The sequence below is a fragment of the Macaca thibetana genome, chromosome 15, assembly GCF_024542745.1.
Source record: "Macaca thibetana thibetana isolate TM-01 chromosome 15, ASM2454274v1, whole genome shotgun sequence".
Taxonomy (NCBI): Eukaryota; Metazoa; Chordata; class Mammalia; order Primates; family Cercopithecidae; genus Macaca; species Macaca thibetana.
This window is the reverse complement of record NC_065592.1, coordinates 55,246,986-55,264,227: the sequence shown is the minus strand read 5'-3', so window position 1 is coordinate 55,264,227 and position 17,242 is coordinate 55,246,986. Positions and strand designations below refer to the sequence as shown.

The 17,242-nt window shown below is 37.4% G+C and overlaps 1 long non-coding RNA gene across 1 annotated transcript; it reads right to left on the bottom strand.

The window, feature by feature from the left end:
- Window positions 1-1,242: 1,242 nt before the first annotated feature.
- Window positions 1,243-8,505, bottom strand: LOC126937365 (uncharacterized). The gene is made up of 4 exons (XR_007719710.1): window positions 8,369-8,505; window positions 8,067-8,204; window positions 5,616-5,733; window positions 1,243-1,468 (listed from the first exon to the last, which is right to left on the bottom strand). It is a non-coding gene; the product is annotated as an uncharacterized LOC126937365 (long non-coding RNA).
- Window positions 8,506-17,242: the final 8,737 nt, after the last annotated feature.

Below are 17,242 nucleotides of genomic sequence, written 5' to 3'. Positions count from 1 at the left end.
TTTCACAAAGATCCATTGAGAGTATTTCCAGGGTAAGGACCACTGTAGGGTTTGGATGTTGCAATGTATGATGGGGGCAGCAATGAGCATCCTGTGGGTGACTTCTGAGCAGTGAAATTAAGTTGTTTGCAAAGCTGTCTTTTGGATCGAGGCAAATGAAGTGATCTGCAACTAATGGATGCTTGGCATAAGCCCTGGGACATTACCCTGAGTGTCTCGGAGGTGTTACTTCAAGCAAATCACTTAAACATTCTATACTTTAATCTCTCCATTTGTACAAGGCAGAAATTATATACCTGCTATGTCTTTATCTCCCGAGAGTACCTTAGAGACTTGTAAAATTTATTCATACTTCTAAAGCATTTCAAAAGAAAATTGAACATGTAGCAAATCAGAATCTCTTCATGTCATATTCCATATAGATTAAAAATATTCCTATCCTCAAATTGATTAATACCATCCTGAGCAATTTGTCTTAAAGGAATTATCCAAAAGATAGAATGTACTATAGTCAATGAACAAAAATATTCTTTTAAGAACTGTTTACAATAAAGCACATGAAAGCAGTCAAACTGTCTATTGATATTTGATATATAAATAATAGATATATGTTTAGTTGATATACAGTTTTGAACTATCAAAAGTAATGATAATGAAATTAAGGTGACATCATTGAAAATTACTTGGTATTACATAAAGTAAAAATGAATGCTATTAACTAATACCCAAGATATGTGTTCTATACGAATGAATACTAGGGCCGGGCATGGTGGCTCACACCTGTAATCCCAGCACTTTGGAGGGCCAAGGTGGGCGGATCACATGAGGTCAGGAGTTTGAGACCAGCCTGGCCAACATGGTGAAACCCCATCTCTACTAAAAATAAAAAAGTTAGCCAGGCATGGTGGTGTGCGCTTGCAGTCCCAGCTACCTGGGGAGGCTGAGGCAGGAGAATCACTTGAACCCAGAGGCAAAGGTTGCAGTGAGCCGAGATTGTGCCACTGCACTTCAGCCTGGGCAACAGAGCAAGACTCCATCTCAAAAAAAAAAAAAAAGGAATGAATACTTGAAGAGATATGCAAAATTAAAATGAATGATGTGTTTGGGTAGTGAGCTATGTGATATTTATTTATTACATTTCTTAAACATCCTATAATGTTATATAGCATTTATCATTTTAACATTTTAAAATTAGAATTTTAAGATGAAAGAAATAAGGACACACGTAGTAGCATGCTGGAATATTGCCTTTATTTTTTTTGCTCCTGCTGTTCTGTTTTTCCTCTCTTCCATTTCCTAGAGTCAGCCAACACCACCATCTTCACTGGAAGCTTTCTCTGTAACTCATAGGAGTTTTTAAAGGTTTTTCATTCATTGTGTTCTGATAGTGAAAGTATTCCAGAGGGGCCTGCAGGCTCTGTCTAGCTGTCTCCCATCCTGGCTGCTCTTTGGTCATCCACACCACTGGCTGTAAAATGCCAGCAAGAAAATTAATGGAGCATTCGCCTACACCCTGATTCCTCTCTAAGGAAGACTGTCTCTGGGGAGCCACTAAAAGTACAGGAAAAATGTGCAGAAATCTCATGGGAATGGGAAGATGTGAAGACAGCTGGTGAATCTGGCAAACCCATGTCCCTGCAGAAACCTGTCATGCAGAGATAATGTGACCCGATTCTCTATGAATATGCATTTTATTGGACTAAAAGTGAAGGGAGCATCTCATTTTGTGAGTGCAGCTGTTTTTTAAAAAGTGTGCCAGACATACCCAGAACTTTGTATGCATGATCTCATTTAATTCTCATGATAACCCAAGAGAGAGAAAACATAATGCCCATTTTAGCAGTGAAAAGAATGGAGCCCGGAAAGAGTTAATTACTTTCCCAGTGACACACTGTGAGACACTAGTGATGCCTGAGCCTTCAACAATTCTATGCAGTCTCAGAAGACAGTGTAACTAGGGTTATGCAGAAAATCCAGCAAAACAACCAAACAAAATACTCTTCTCCTCCATATCAGGAAAGTTACAATCATGCCATTGGAGCAATAATGGAAGTGAAACAATAGTTCAGGGCCTTTATTGTAAGCTGCTGCTATTTGTCAGATACCTTTTAAGAATACAAGCTTTCCTAATCAAACTAGCAAGTGTTGGCCTCCTATTTTTCTTCTTTAAACAACTGAAATAATACTCCTGAGATGAAGTAAAGAGTATCATGTTTAAGAGCTCCTCTCTGGATTTTATTGTGTAATACCTCATCTTATAGCTAATGTGAGCAGTAAATGTCCATAATCATAAGTTTAGCCTGTAACCCAACGTCCCATGTGTATATATTTGGTTTCTTTCTATTAGCCTTTTTAAAAACATGTAGAGTTAATTTCTGGATACTCATTTTGTCTTTATATCTCATAGAGTCCAGACAGCTCACGTAGGTGGGAGAGTATAGGCAATTTACATACATGATGAAATAATAAAGATTAAAAATATTCTTCATTGTCCCCCATATGCCAGTCCTGGTTCTGGATCATATTATACATTTTCTCAGTTTTTCCAACTGGCCTTCACGATAGATAGTATTATTTCCATTTGCATCTGTGAGAAGGGTAAGGTTTAGTAACTTTCACAACAAGATCATACTAGTGGTAAACTGGTAGCATCAAGAATCTTAAGCCAAGATTTAAAGTCTTTTGCAAATATATCAATATTCCTGATCTTCCCCAGAGTATGTCAAACACAATAATACAGCCCAGACCTCACTTCCCTGCTGGCTTTGATATGGTGCACAGATTCTTGATTGTAAGCAACAGAAACTGAGTAATTAAATTTATTTTAAATGATGTGAGATACCTCAAAGAATCATTAGCAAGGCTGCAGACTGAGCCATGGAAAAACAGCAGGAACAGAAACAGCTCCCAAGACCCTAGGCACAATTATGCCACAGAGCTAGTTCTGTAAAGATAACATTGCTGCTACCATCAACCACTCAATGACAGAGCTTGCATCCCTACCATGACCACTGGCATTGAACACTGTCTTTGCTTTAGGCCATTGCTACCCTGGAAACTCAAGGAGCTGTCTCTTCAACTGCAGCCTTCCACTAATATGAGCCTCTCAGTGTCTCTCATTCTTTGCTTGATATTTCCTAACTCGACGTTAGAGTGGGGTAAGGAGTGCCTTGTTGAACCAACATCACGCATCCACACTGTAGCCACAATGAGTACTGGGATATCCAAACTGACATTTTCAGCTTCTATTGTCATATATTGACTGTCATTGTCTTTCACCAAAGCTCAAAAATGCTGGTCATTACCATTCTTCCAGTCTCTGAGAAATGCCAACCATGCATTTGAGTTTTTGTTTCTTACTCTTTTGGATTAAGAACATATAGGTTTCTTTTAAAAATGCAAAGAGAATCACCTAAAGAGGACAACACACTGCTATTAACAGACCAAATCCTCAGATTCTTCTACTTTATAAGATTATCTCAAGCAAAAATCAAAATTCTGAAGATGAAATATAAAAAAATGATAATGTTGATTCAGGTTTCAGTGTAAGAAAATAGTCCAGGAAAAGAATAATTTCTAGAGGAAGGTAAAACTGATTTTGTTGTTCAATTATCTGTTTTGCAGACCTGGGAAGTTATGGTGGAGAAAGCAACTGAAAGGAAAAAGAGACAATGTGAGTGGAAACTTTCTTAAGTGACAAATGGACATACATTCATTCAATCTTTGATTCAACAGGTATTTTTGACTGCCTATCCTGTCAGGCATAGAACTAGGTGCTGGAGATAAAAAATATGTGTAAAATTGCTCACTTTCTTCATAACGTTTGCTTTCTTCATGTATAGGCTGCTCAGCAGCTCACAGACATTTACCTGTCAGGAGCTAATTCTCTGGAAACCAAACTCCTTTTCTTCCAAAAATACCTATCTGACATAAAATGAAACTAGATTACACTAGTTCAGTGTTTAATATTCTGAAATCATAATTTTAGCCATAAATGCTGTTTCTTTCAAGTGATTGCTGTCTGGAAATTCTCACAGCAGCCTTAAGTTGGGGAGTAGTCAGATCCTTCCCTGGCTGTCACTGGCTTGTTTAAGTGACCCCAAGCAAATGAGTTAAGCATCTCTGGGACTTGGCTTTTTTATCTTTAAAAGAGGGCTAAAAATATCAGCCACCTGTTGGGAAGATCAGGGAGCTAATATGTCTCAGAGCTTTCAAATCTCTGGCTCTAAGCCTTTTGCTATCTACGTATTAAGAACAAAGACAAGTCCTCATTGCTTTCACCCAAATGCTACATTCATTCAAAGGAGGAAAAAATTACAATATTTGAGTTCTACAAGGCTTGAAGGTTATTTTGTATTAGTTTGAATTTCAAACTGTTTTTCTCTGTTGTACTCTTGGCACTGCCATTTTTTAAGTACAGCACTTCATTTGCATAATAATTACAAAGTTTAACAAATAGCATTAATGTCTGAAAGAAAGAGGTGCACTCCATTTAAATTACTGACAGTATTACATTACACATTTTAACTGCATTTTTTTTTAAAGAAAGCTATTCCATCCTAATGTGCTGCTGTACAGATTCCCAGAGCTCAGCATTATTTGTGCTTTAAGAAGGTAAAATCTCTTCCTGTGCTCTTTAGTGACTTCTAAAACCCTATTCATAAATACTGATTAGGCACTATTTCACCATAGGACAGAGCGCTGTTGGCACAGATCCCTACTCAAAGCCAAATTGGAAATGTTAGTATAGTAAATTAGGCCAAATGTCCTAGCTGTACTGTATATGAAAGATCATCTTTAATAAATAGATGCTAATGTAGCACTTGGATCACTTATTGCCGTAAATGTCAACCCTTGGCCTTGATTCCAGGAAGTTTGGGAAAAAAAACAAAGATATTCAAGGAATGTGTGCTATTTTAATGGAAAAAAGAATAAAGAGCAAACCTGAAATATACCATTTTTTTTGAAAGAGTGTTGAATTTGAACAGAAACTCACTGCTTAATAGTAGTGTGAGGAGAGAAAAGGAAAAAATGAAAAGACTTGTAATTTTTCCTGCTTATGCCCATGTTGTATTTGTTTTATTTTGCTTTTGTCTAGCTTTGTTACTTTGTGGATTATAAATAATGTATTTTTAACCAGTTTTCTCCTCAATTGTTTGTCCATAACTTCCTTTAAACAAACTTAGATCCGCTAGAAATAAAGTATTCTTAATTCTGATTCCATACAAGCCATCCTACCACTTCTCCACTTACATGCTTTTGTATCTGGGCAAAACACACAAACACAGACACACACAGCTCATGGGCAAACAACGTACAAAAATTCTATTAGAAAATTATATTAATTAGTAATTATTGTTTTATCCCTATATTTGGCCTAAGATAAGACAGCCTACTTCTAATTATAAAATATATCTTTAGCAAGCATACAGGCATTTCAAAGAAAGAGACTATGCACATATGCACATATTATTTACCTCATATAAATAATGTCTAAGAAATTTGATGTGGCTTGGTAGCTTGTCCAAGCATTCTAACTTACCTATGTTAACCACCTATGACTGGTTCAGTTATTTGACCTGAAAAGGTAAAGTGTAGTAACTAAAAGTACTTACATTTTCCTGATTTCCAGCCAAACACCAACCACTTGTTAGACCTTACAAGTCACTTAAACTTCCCAAGACTCAAGGTCTTCTGTACGCTGGTGATGAGAACACCTGTCTCATAGCTGCACTGTGAAAGTGATGAACATGAAAGACTCAGTAAAATGCCATTGGCATGTAAATGGATCCTAAGAAACAGGCAATATTGCCATCATTATTTCTAAACTGAATTATTTTGAGTCTTACTCATTAATAAATTGTTATTTTATTTCAAGCTTTAGTCTGAAACATTAAACTCCTTATTGATAAGTAATCACTATTGCAATGAAAAATTATGACTTGTTACTGGTATACTCTTAGTCTTAAATTTTCCCCACATATGATAGATGTTTCTGGTTTATTTTTGTTTTTGTATTACATTTATTTCAAACTTTATCTTCTACAACTTTAAAAATGATTTAGTAGTACTTATCATTGTGAATGTCATGGTATTTTCATTCAAAGTAAAATAATTTGTGTTATAATTTTATTCATAAGGTACAAATTATGTGATTTATCATGGGAAGATATCTATAATAGAGATCTAAAGGATTATGCTACAGAAGCTTCTCTACTGTATCAATAATACCTTAAATTCTGAGAAGAGCTTGATATAACCTTGATCAATAATGATGGTGATAGCTGAAGTTTTTAAATTCTTTTATTCTCCCTACTCTGTGTCAGGACCCATTTTATGTCCTCCAAAAGACATATTTCTAACCTTTACCACAGCCATTCAGTAGAATATCTATATTCCTACTTTAATATAAGAACTCCTGAAGGTGAAATAACTCGTGAGGACACGTAACTACAGGAGTCATCACCTGGATTTAAACCTAGGCTTTTTTTGTCTCAAACATCTATGTCTTTTATTTTATCATTCTGTATTCTAATATTGAATTATAGAGATGCTTTGCTTAGTAATATTGATTGTTCAGGTATAATATTCCCCCACATAGTTATTTTTTGATAGGTAAATTAGGGGTTATTTCTATATGCATGAAAGGAAAAATAACTTTGTTTTATGTCCTTTGTATGTGATATGGATATTTATGGTATCATTTTACTTGACTGCAGCAGTTATTTTTAATTGTAGATATTACTAAAAAAAGGATTAATCATTTCGTAATTCAATTCCAAGAAAAGATAGCACCATATGGATTCTCTAGGTAAATTGAGGTAAGAGATCCTAAGGAAGTTTGCATAACGTAGGGTTAAGTGGAGTCTGATACTATTTTGAGATGTGGATTCAGGACAGATAAGGCAGCAGCAACCATGTAACCATGTAAACATGGAACATGTGAAACATATTATAGGTCCTGGGGGGAAGCCACAGGTAGAATGTTCCTAAGTTTATGTAAGAATAGCTTAAAAACAAGCAAGTCAGCTATAGCAGGTACTGGAATCTTCAAGATGATGAGGCCTTGACAAGGATGAAATAGGTTCTATATGAAAAAGATTTGATGTTGCAAAATAACCCAACGATGGGCATTGTAGGAGCTTCACAGTGGCTTAAATGTGGAGAGTCACTGAAAACTGGGTATACTGTTTAGAATTCATGTTAAGACTTTAGGGAGGACAGAAATTTCAAATGGGTTTCATTATTTAGTTTTCTACAAAGAAAAAAGATAAAATTATAAATATATATTTTATAGGTTAAACATTAATTTGAAGATGTGATGTGGTGTGCTCTGTATGAAAGTAATCAGAAAGAGTAACAAAATATTAAAATAACCTATAATGGTTTCAAAAGAATATTAAAATAAATGGACATATAAGAAAATTAGAGATAATTTTGAAAGATGCTGTTATATAATATCAGTATTATTTGTTTGAGAAATTTCCACAAAGCCCTTAAATATTTACAAGTTGAGAGCAAGCAGTATTCAATGAGCATTCATCCAACAAATAGAACTGAATTCCCCTATATGCTTAGTGAGCACTCCTGATTGCTTAATTAATGTTGATTGTTCCGACATTTATCATTGTTCTTTTCTTTACAAAACACCAATTTTTCAGATGTTTATGCCATGTCCATCTGTAGAAAATATGCTGATCAAACAGCTTATGTCATTCCCTTTGGTCCAGGGCTCAAACTGCAATTTAAGTTTACCAATTAGAGTGAAGGGATAGGTTGATTTTCTTTGCTGGGTGAGGAGAGTATTATTTTCTCTCTGAATGTTCTTTTCTTCATCTACGAGCATATCTAGCTCTCTCTCCTAGAGGAGAGGGACGAGGAATCTTAGTAATCTGAATGTTACTGGCAGTTGTGTTGCAACTACCAGATGAGTCAGCTTCAGTATAAAGCTGTGCCAAACATAAGCATAATATATATATACAGAGAGATGGAAAAATGCTGGATCTTAGATGACACCACTTAGTCCACTTATTTGCAGAGCATCACACGTCTGGAATCTATCTTACCTTTTATTAGTTAAGCCAATTTGTAGCTGTGTTTTCTGTCATTTGTAGCTAAATGGATCCTAAATGCCCATGACTTTTGCTGTGTATTGCAGATATTCAGGAAAAAAAGACAAAATGTCTGCTCCCAAGGAGCTTATACTATAAGGGAACAAATAGATATATACATTATTACACATAGATAAAATTGATATATTTTATTATATACACATATAAAAATCACATAAAGATATATACATCATCAGAAAAACAATAAGATAAATGTTAATGAAGATGTTTTCCACCCTCATACAACCAACACTCACCTATCACATTGTTCCTACTGCAGGCAGAACATGAAAGAAGCCACTATTCAGGAGAATTTCAGAGCATAGCTTGCCCAGTATCAGATATGAAATGCACATTCAATGGCTTTCAGAAGCAGAAGTGGCAATGAGCACAAAAACATTACCCTCAATGAACATGAGGGTACTCAGCATCTGCATAGGAGATCATTACACAGAAAGATAAATTAATTCTCATAGATCTCTATTGAGAAAAAGAATAAGTATTTTGTTAGAAATTGTATATGATTTTAAATTTCACTTATCATCTGATAATCTGGTTTTGCTAAAATATATAATGAATACATACCAAGTGCTATGGAAGCACTGTGTTTATGAATTTTTGTTGAAGTGGGACATAGTTATGAGTAGTCTTCATAGAGTTATCATTCAATATTCAAGGCAAGAATTCATCATAAATATGGGAAAGTTAGTCAATAGTAATGAATGTTTATTGAGCACTTACTATGTGACACACATTTTTCTAGAAGCAGCAGCACTGAACAAAAGAAACAAAATTTGTTTTTATAATGAGGCTTATATTTGGAAGGGTTGAAAGAGTTAGATCATGAACAACATACATTACATGGGATGATAAAGTGATATGTGCTGGAAATAATGAAGTGAAATAAGGAGTAGTTGAGTTGGTTAAGGGAAAGGAGATCATAATTTCAGATAAGGTAGCCAGGGAAAACCTTGCTTAACAGGTGATATGACAGCAAACATATCTAAGAAAGAGTGCTCCAGATGAAAGAACGAGCAGTACAAAGACCCTGAAGTTGGAGAATATCTTGCATGTTCAAAGAACAGAAAGATAGCAAAGAGCCCCTAGAACAGAGTAGGCAAACAAACTGAAGAAGATATAATGGAGTCCTAAATTAGGGAAGGCTTCAGGTGAGGGCCTTTGCAAGTACTTTTACTTTTACTCTAAGTGAGATGGGAGGACACTGGACATTTTGAATTCAAGAGTGACAAAATCTAAGTTAAGTTTCAACAGGATTATCTTGCTGCAGGGTTAAGAAAAAGGTGGGAATAAAGAAACAGCATAGTATGTTTAGGAAGCAAACGGTGGCCAAGGAAAGGGTATGAGTGTGCTGTAGTGAGAGCGAGATTAGAAAAGGAAATAGGAACTATGTTACGATGGACCTTTATCTCTTTGATAATAATTCTGGACTTTTTTGCAGATGATAGATGTTAAACCTAAGAGTAGCATGATCACATTTATATTTCAGAAATCACAGGCTATGGCAGCATTTCTCTCCCCAGGAGAGAAATAAGAGTGAAGCAGAGAAAATAGTTAAGGGGCTCTGATTTTTACAACTTTGTTTAGCTACCAATAAAAAAGATTAAATATAAACAGTAATTTAAACAAAAATAAGTTTAAACATTTTTAATCTAGGGTTATCAAAGTGGTTCCTCAACCAACAAAAACTTACGACTTTTTCTGTATCATTAGATTATCATCCTCAACACTTGTCATTTATGTTATGATCCAAGATTGCTGTTCCATTTCCATCCATCATATCTGTATTCTAGTCAGTAGAAAGAAAGAATGAGAAAAGTGTGTCACCTCCCCTTTAAGGACATGTCCCAAAATTTGCTTACACTATTTCTAATTATATCTTTTTTTTGTCAAGAATTTGGCTTCAAGAATTTGGCTTCATCTAGCTGTCAGCGAAGCTAGAAAATGAACATTTTATTTTGTGTAGCTACATACCCAGCTAAAATTCAGTTTCTATTGCTGAGGGAGAAAGAAAAAAATGATATTGAGGACAACTATATGATTCTCGCTCAGAGACTAGTCCAGGTGAGGTTTGCTGTATTCCTGATCTCAATTGCTGTTTCTGCAGGTAGAGGATAGCATGTAAATTTAAGCAAGGTTTACAAAGGAAATCAGCCAGATTTGGTGAATAATTAGATCTAAAGGATGATTAAAAAACACATCTAATTTGAGATTTTAACTGAAACTGATTTTATGACAAGGTCATTAAGCGAGACAATGTCTTAGTCTGTTAGGGCTGCTATAACAAACTACCATAGACTGGGTGACTCATAAACGAAAGAAATTTGTCTTTCACAGTTCTAAAGGCTGGAAAGAGCAACATCATGATGCCAGGTGATTTGATGTCTGATTAGAGCTAGCTTCCTTATTGATGGCCATCTTCTAGGGCGTAATGTGGACAAGGATGTTAGGTTGCATTTACAAAGACACTAATCCCATTCTTTAGGGCCCCACTTTCATGACCTAACCACCTCTCAAAGATCCACTTCCTAACGACATTACCTTAGTGGTTAGTATTTTAACATATAAATTTTTGGGAGGAACACAAATATTCAATCCGTAGCATGTGGGGATTCCTGGAGAAGAAATAGATACGTACAAAATGTTTGATTTTGTACAGATTGTATTTGAAATGCTTCATGATAGTTATCTGGAAGAAATTCTTATTTTTACATTATATTTATTTCTTAAAAGAGTAATGTAAACCACAGAACATACATTTCTTAGAGTGTAATAGTACTATCAGAGTGGTTGAACTCATTTGGTTTTCAGTCCTGGAAATTGCTCTAGGAAATATATTTCTGTTTACTTAGGAGCTACCTGTTATTTTATTCTTGACCCTTCTGGCATTTGCTAGCATACAAGCATACGTTACGAACTCACTCAAAACAATTTAATTTTGTTTTAGAGAGAAATAATGCTAATAAAATGTCTTAAAGTCTGACCTCTATTCTTTTGTATCTCCTGTGGCAATTATCTAGTCAGGAAGACCCACCTGTAGAAATAAGAGACTTCCTGAAACCAATACAACATCAAAAGCAAACAGTGTGTAACAGCATTTTTGCCATTTCTCCCCATCAACAGGGATGCTTGAACCATAAATGCCAATTAGTATTGCAGAGGTTAGGGTATCACCTTTGTAAGTAGAAGCCAGAAGAATACAAAGAGTTGTTTGCTCTGCTTTCTACCTGTCTTTTAGCCTTCCCTGGTTCTATCTTTCTATAGGCCTAATCCTGAAAACCTGGAAGACTCCAAGAAAAAAACTCTGAAAAAAAAAAAAAAAAAGAAAAAATAGCAATTGATTATGTGAAGTGAAATAAGCCAGGCACAGAGAGACAAATACCACGTACCCTCACTTACATGTGGAATACAAAACTGTTGAACTCACAGGTTACCATTTGGATGTGATCCAATTCAAGGTGATTAAAAATGAGAGGACCACTTACCAAGTTGAGATGAGTAATGAGACCAATTAAGTCTCATTAGGTCTCCTCACTTGAGAATGCAATACTACAACTAGTACAACTACTATAACTGAAAATTGTTGTTGCTATTAATGTTGTTATCAGATTTCATAGAAAATTATTCTGGAGCAAATGCCCTTTGGCTTACAAATTTAGGGCTGGAAAACCATCAGTGGGTAAACAGATGACAAGTTGCTTTGAAAGAATGATTTCTCACACAATTAACTCATTTAATCCTTATAATTAAATTGAGAAAGAAAATATTCACATTTTTCCAGATGAAGAACCTGAGGCTTATAGATTTTCAATGACTGTGCCAAGTTGACAGAGCTAGAGTATGAAAGAGTAAGAATTTGAACCAAGGAATATCTGATTTCAAAGCTTTTGATAGTATTCCACTATACCATGCTTTTCATACAGATCTCACATTCATTGAACAGAGTATACTTTATATTACACATTATTTCAATTTTCAAAGTGCTTAATATGCAATGAGAATATTTATTGTACATTTATGCAAATTATTATATTCTACTGTCACAGCAGAATTCACTAGTCATAGGTCCCTTTTCTATAACACAAGACTATTGTGCACTTTGCTAAGTTTGGTTTGATAAATGTATGGCTTGTTTATTTATTCAAATTGTCATTGAGTACCTACTAGAATACTGTCAGATAACGAGGGCATAAACATGAATGAGCTATAATGCCTCCCATCAAGGAATCCTAGCAAAATGGGAGAAACAAGCAAACAGACCAAACATATAATGAAAATGTCTGAACGTAGAAATGATGTAGATAAAGAGTTGTAGGAGAACGAAGGATAAAAGAACCAGGTTGAATTTAAGAAAGATTTCATAAGGAACACAACGTTTGGGCTGAGTTTTAAAAGGAGCTCATTTAAGGATGAGATTTTAAAGTGGAGAAAAGGGAGTCAAACTTTCTTGGAAGAGGAAACACATGTAAACAAACATAATGGTTTGAAACACCAGCTCTGAAGTTGAATTCTTTGGGTTCAAAGGGTGTTTGTGCCTTTTTCTAGATTAGATGAAATACCTTAAGAAGGCTACATACCTTCCATAAGCCTTAGCTTTCTAATCTTTAAGAAAAATGAAGGTTTCTACTATATGGGGTTATTATAAAATACTATAAATTAAATAATTCATGTAAAAAATTATCAGAATACCTAACATGCAAGGAACACTCATTAAATATTCGTTAATACTACCTTTTTATTCAGTATGGCTATGCTTCCATTATTTAATAAACTCATTATCTAGTATGGTAAATGGAATATTCTGGTTAATTATATACTCTAGTCAATAGTTATATTTTATTTGTGAAATTGTAATTATCTGAAAATTAGAATACTGAAGATGACTTCAGGGAAGATTGAATAGATGTACTTTTCCCTATTTCTCCTTGCAAGTACAACTAAAAACCATGAAAGTTATATGAAACAAAAGTAAGAATACTAAAACATAGAGCAAAAAAGCCATACCAGCTAGGGACTTCGGAATTCAAGAAACCTCATGATATAGTTTGAATGTTTGTCCTCTCCAAATCTTACGTTAAAATGTAATCCCCAGTGTTGCAGGTGGGGCCTGGTGAAAGATGTTTAGGTCATGAAGAAGATTCCTCATGAATGGATTGGTGCTGTCCTTGTGATAGTGAGAGAGTTCTCATGAGATCTGGTTGTTTAAGAAAGCATGGCACCTCCCCCTTCTCTCTCTCCTGCTCCTTATTTAGCCATGTGATATGCTGGCTCTTTATTCGCCTTTTGCCATGATTGTAAGTTTCCTGAATCCCTCTCCATAAGCAGATGCTGACACTATATTTCATGTACAACCTAAAGAACTGTGAGCCAATTAAAATTTTTTCTTTACAAATTAACCTGCTTCCATGTATTTATTTATAGTAATGTGAAAACTGACTAATATAGAAAATTGGTACCAGGAGTAGGGAGTTGATGTAAAGATACTCGAATATGTAGAAGCAACTTTGGGACTGGATAATAGGCAGAAGTTAGATTTTAGAGAGCTCAGAAGACAGGAAAAAGAGGGTAAGTTTGGAGCTTCTTAGAGACTAGTTAAATGTTTGTGACAAAAATGCTGACAGAGACATTGACAGTGAAGTCTAGGCTGAGTTCTCAGATGGAAATGAGGAGGTTATTGGGAATTGGAGTAATAATTACCTGTATTACACCCTAGCAAAGAACTTGGCTGTATTGTGTCCATGCCTTAGGCTTTTGTACAAGGTTGAACTTAAGAGTGATGAGCTAAAGTATCTGGTGGAAGAAATTTCTAAGCACCAAAGCATTCAAGTTGTGGACTGGCTGCTCTATCAACCTGTGCTTAGATGTGGGAGAAAATAAATGACTTTAAGTTGGAACTTATATTTAAAAGGGAAGCAGAGCATAAAAGTTTGGAAAAAATACGTACTCTGGCCATATGGCAGAGAAACAATCCGAACAGGCTTTGGAGAAACCACCTGCTAGAGGGATTAGCATGTCTAAAAGGGAGCCAAGTACTTATATTCAAAACAATGAAAACAATACCTCAAAAGCATTTCAGAAGTCTTTGAGATAGCCCCTCCCATCACAGTTTCAGAGGCCCCAGAGGAAAGAATGGTTTCTGGGGCCAGGGCCTTGCTGCCCAGTGCAGCCTCAGGACACTGCTCCCTACATCTTGGTGGCTCAGGGTTCAGCCTTGGCTCAAAAGGGGACTAGGTACAGCTTGGGCCACCACTCCAGAGGGTGTGATCAATAAGCCTTGGAGGCTTCCACACGGTTTTAAATCTATAAGTGTTCAGAATGCAAACATGAATGAGGCTTTGTGGCTTCCACTTATATTTTAGAGAATGTATGAAAAAACTTGGATGCACAGGCAGAAGCCTGTTAGAGAGCTGGAGCCCTCATAGAGAACCTCTAGTAAGGCAATCCCAAAGGGAAATGTGGAGTTGGAGTCCCCACACAAAGTCCCCATTTGTGCACTGCCTCGTGGAGCTATGGGAAGGCAGCTGCCACCCTCCAGACACCAGAAGGGTATATTCAGCAGTAGTTTGTTCCCTGCATCTGATAAAGCTGCAGGCACTCAACTCAAACTTGTGACAGCAGCCATAGGAGCTGTACCCTGCAAAGCCACCAAAGCAGAGCTGCCCAAGCTCTTGGAAGCCCACCCCTTGCACCAGTGTGCCTTGGATGAGGGACATAATGATTATTTTGGAACTTTCAGATTTAATTAATTTTCTGCTGGATTTCAGACTTGCCTGGGGTCTATTGTCCCTTTCTTTTGACCAATTTCTCCCTTGTGAAATGATGATGTTTAACCAATGCCTATATAGCCATTGTATCTTGGAAGTAAATAACTCAGTTCTTTAACTCACAGGTGGAAGAAACTCATCTCCAGATAAAACTTTGGATGTTGGACTTGAGGCTGGAAAAAGTTAAGCCTTTGGGGAACTATTGGCAGGGTGTGATTATATTTTATAATGTGAGAATGACATGAGATTTGAGGGTACAGAGGCAGAATAATATGGTGTGGATGTTTGTCCCCTCTAAATGTTATGTTAAAATGCAATCCCCAATGTTGGAGGTGGGACCTGGTGTGAGGTGTTTGTGTCATAGAGACAGATCCCTCTTGGTGGTGTCCTCAAGATGGTGAGTGTGTTCTCATGAGATCTGGTTATTGAAACAAGTGTGGCACCTCCTCCTTTTCTGCTGCTCCTGATCTCACCATGTAATGTGTTGGCTCTCCTTTGCCTTCTGCCATGATTGTCAGCTTCCTGAAGCCCTGACTAAAAGCAGATGCTGGCATAACATTTCACATATACCCTACAGAACCATAAGCCAAATAAACCTCTTTTCTTTATAAATTACCAAGCCTCAGGCATTTCTTTTCTTAATGCAAACACTGATTAATACACTACATAATGATGAGCTTCCTCCTGCTTTTTTTTTTTTTTTTTTTTTTTTTTTTTTTTTTTTTTTGCCTCAGATACCTATAAATGGGGCTGAAGAAGCCAGCAAGCTGGAAGCACCAATGGGAAAGACATTTAAAAAAAAAAAAAAAAAGGAACAGGGCAAGAAGGCTGACTAGAGGTAGCCAGGTGAAACAGCTGGAACTAATGAACTAAGATGACTGGCACATTATTAACAGATCTTTAGAGGGAAGGCACTGAGAGTGGACAGAAGGAAGACACACAAGCTGGGATGAAGGAGGAGAAAGCTGGGAACCCCGCATGGGACTACTTCACATTGGGACTCATTCCTGATGCACAATGATTCCAGGAAAAAGGATGAGTTGAACTAACAAAAAGCAATTCTCTCCACAGGCCTCTGGAATCCCAGGTAGAATAAGACCCCTCAACCACATGGATACTTGAGTTGGCAAGGAAATCTGCTTAAAGAAGTGGTAGAGGCAGCACACCAGCCAATGTAAAGCCCAGAGGGTTTGGTGTGAGAGTGTCATAGAGGAGCATGGCCAGGAACACCTATCCTATCCCCCTAGGCTTGACTTGCTCTCATAGGAGACTTTAGACCTAGGGGAACTATTGGAGCTGAGCTGAGCAGGGTGGTCTTGTCCATCAGATGGGGCCGGTCTGACCTGAGCATCCCTCAGTCTGCTGTCTTACTCTGGGACCCCAGCCTCTGCCATGCCTGCTTGCAATGTAGCATTAGGAGTACTGAGGGTCTGCATCATAGCTTCTGCACTGGTGGACCACATATGACCAATAAAGAACTGCAGTGGGTTGACCCTGATGAGCACACACCAGTCTGCCCACTCTCTGCCCTAACTGTAGCTTCCCATGGGCCCATGGTCACCACCTACATTGCTTTACTGGCATGTCTGTCCACGGGAGGATCTTGCTTTCCCTGCCTCACCAACACTTGTGTGCATATGCCCCCTGCCCTGCCACTGCTGCTGATGCAACTGCACTCTACCCCCCTTACCCATCTACCTGCCATTGCACTGGGAGCCTTGGTGAGCACAGAGAGTACAGAGCTTACCAGTCAAGCCCCTGCCAGCTCCCTGCCCTTGCACCAACACTGATGCTGGAGTGAAACTAGGCATGGAGAACAGCAGACCCTCCCTTGCCCTAAGTGGCCACTTCTGCTTGCATAAATGTACACAGAGGAAGCACACGGTCCTGTGCCCACCAGCACTCTGCCCCCATGCTAACAGCACCACCAGGGCAACCACATGCACAGACATCAGCAGGGACCACCAATACCTCCAGCTATGCTGCCTCTGCAGCTGCTGTGAACACCTGCATGGAGGCCAGCATCCTGGCACCAGCTAGCAGCTGATGAGCATGCACCCCACTGTGCTGCCACTGCCACTTCTGCTGACATGTGAAAACAAGGATAGATTCCATGAAATGCTCTGGATAGTACCACTCATCAGAGTGCTGTGACTAGCAGTCTAGGAACAGCTCAGCTCCCAACCCAGCACAGTTGGTTTCTAGCCTCTAGGAGGCAGAGAACAAAGCCGGGGTCCAATATCAGTCCCCCAGATTTACCAAATGTAGTCCAGGAGTTGTGAGCTGAGCCATGTCCCCCTAAAATTCTCCAGAAACACTCAGTGAGTTGACTGAACCCACCTTATACTA